Raw genomic sequence first — 218 nt, 5'->3', positions numbered from 1 at the left:
CATCAAAATGGAATCATCCGTCAAGTTGCGTCTGAAAATTATGAGAATCAAATTAATCCAACGTGTTTTGCTCAATAAAAATAATCAAAGTAAAACTGACTTGGTCAAGTTGCGTCTGAAAATTATGAGAATCAAAATAAAAATAACTTGGTGAATGAAAACAACCCAACGTGTTTTGTTCAATAAATTATTTATAAAAAAAAAAAAAAAAAAAAAAA

This window comes from Camelina sativa, unplaced genomic scaffold (assembly GCF_000633955.1).
Source record: "Camelina sativa cultivar DH55 unplaced genomic scaffold, Cs unpScaffold00470, whole genome shotgun sequence".
Lineage (NCBI taxonomy): Eukaryota > Viridiplantae > Streptophyta > Magnoliopsida > Brassicales > Brassicaceae > Camelina > Camelina sativa.
Note: the sequence above shows the minus strand (reverse complement) of the source record.